We start from the raw sequence: 2,130 nt of genomic DNA on the forward strand, positions 1-2,130 counted from the left end.
ACTCGTTAAATCAGGTTAACCTATCAAATTTGGGATCCGTATCATGAAAGTCTGATAACTAAATAAAAAAATTACCATTAACAAACTAAATTAAACAAAAAAAATTCATTAAAAGAAAAAACAAAAACAAAAAAGCAAAAAAAAAAACCCATAAAGGCATAAAAAACAAAAAAAATAATCATAAATAAAAACAGAAAAAAAAAAAAAAAAAAAGAAAAAGAATATATATATATATAGTATAATAATAATAATAATAATAATAATAATAATAATAATAATAATTATATATAAGTATAATTAAAAGGCATGGGGAAGCAATAGTGCTTTCCCCTCGCCTTTCAGTATATTGTTAATAGATATGGCTATAGCCTACAACGCTATAATAAGAAGGTCTTTTGAGTACAAGATCAATGCAACCATTAACACCCGATATTTGGTCCTTAAAATTCCCTACTCCAAAAGGGGTGACTATTGTGATAGGAAATCAAGGGGTGACTATTGTGATAGGCATTGTGCCTCTATATGTTTGGAAGGTAAAAAGCCTTTGGTTTTAGACCAACAAAGGCCTCTCAAGGACAGGTTGGAGATCATAACCAAGGCCACAAAGCAGTTAAAAAATTATATTTAAGGGGGGAAGAGGGAGTTGTCACTAAGATAGGCTCTACCTCAGAACCAAATCAATAGTCATTATTGAAAGATTCCCTCCTCACTTATAAGTTTGATTTTACTTTCGGAACTCCATGTATACAAGGGATCAATTCAGAGTGGAGAGTGCTTGCAAACAAACATAATCTAACCTCTATATTAGGCATAACATTACGTGCCCTGTGATCTAATGCATCGCTAACCTTCACATCATTGACGGAGCAAAGGAATGCATCTGGCTACACAACAATTTCACAAAGAAATAAATTTGCAGCAGGTAAAGAGTGTTGTGTATGGTCCCACACCATGTGATGGTGGGACCATCACATTAAATGTCATGTGATGGCTGTCTCTTGGTGTAAATATTAATATGGTTCGGGTACTGTAGCTATAGATTTGAAAAGAGAAGAGAGGAGAAGAAAATCAAGAGAGAAAAAGAGAAGAAAAGGCAGCAGAGCAGCCTTCATTCTTTCTTCGATTTCCAGCTCGTTCACCGTTGGATCGGGCTGAGATTTTGACAGCAGCTTCTAGACACGTTGATCTTCGCGGTTGGATCGAAAATTGGTGGTGCGAAAGCTGGCCGTTTTGACAGAAAACGGGGCTGTCAGTTTTGTGAGTTTTTCTCAAATAATTCTCCTTTAATCTTGTTGTAATCCGAGAATAAGTTGTTCTTGATGATATATATGTTGTATCCCTTAGTTAAATCTGAGGAAGAATAATTATGAACCCATTATTTCTTGATAGTGGAAGTTTTTAGATGGACTACAGTCCCGTGGTTTTTTCCATATCGGGTTTTTCACGTTAAAATCTTGGTGTTGATTTGTGTGATTATTTGTATTATATTTAGTTATTGTTTAATTCTGATTTTACTGCATAAAGAGAGAAAAAAATTGGGACTTGTATTCCACTAAATTATAATCCGGGTAAATTGTTGTTTGATTATTCCTAGTTTTCCTAACATTTCCGGTGTAAGTCAAGCGAGCCTCAGACATTTGAGTGCATGATCTTGTGATATGCCAACGATCTTCAAGGTGATGATTGTGCTCTTGTGAAAATTGTGAGACCACCCATTTTCCATTATCAATTGAAAACTGGATCTTGGCATCATAACCTGTTACTTGTTTCTTTCCTCTTGTACTTCGTTATCTTGTCGGCTTGTTTCTCCAACCGAAACCCTTGTTTCGAGCAAAGGAATCTTTTTCTAATGGTTCCGTTGGACAATCGTTGCACCTTCCCTTTTCTTGTTCTGAAACCAATTATATTTGCATAACTTGTGTAAAATTTGTAAGCCTCCTCTTCAGAAGAGAATTCCATCCCAACTTCTGGTTTTTGACAACTATCCTTCAATTCACTTGCACCAAAAACTAATGTAGCTTGTATCTCATCCTCATCTTCATTGTTTTGTTGTCTGATGACAACGCATCAACCCCATAACACTCTAAATGATGTAAAGCTAGCTGATTTACAATCATATTGATGAAAGAG

General features: G+C 34.9%; 1 long non-coding RNA gene across 1 annotated transcript in view; it reads right to left on the reverse strand.

Moving 5' to 3' along the window:
* Window positions 1-796: 796 nt before the first annotated feature.
* The window catches only part of LOC105114615 (uncharacterized), an 18,186-nt gene continuing 16,852 nt past the window's right edge, over window positions 797-2,130 (reverse strand). The window contains exon 7 of the long non-coding RNA XR_840171.1: window positions 797-884. This is a non-coding gene — a long non-coding RNA (uncharacterized LOC105114615). The remainder of the gene's footprint in view (window positions 885-2,130) is intronic.

Source organism: Populus euphratica, unplaced genomic scaffold (assembly GCF_000495115.2).
Source record: "Populus euphratica unplaced genomic scaffold, PopEup_1.0 scaffold550.1, whole genome shotgun sequence".
Lineage (NCBI taxonomy): Eukaryota > Viridiplantae > Streptophyta > Magnoliopsida > Malpighiales > Salicaceae > Populus > Populus euphratica.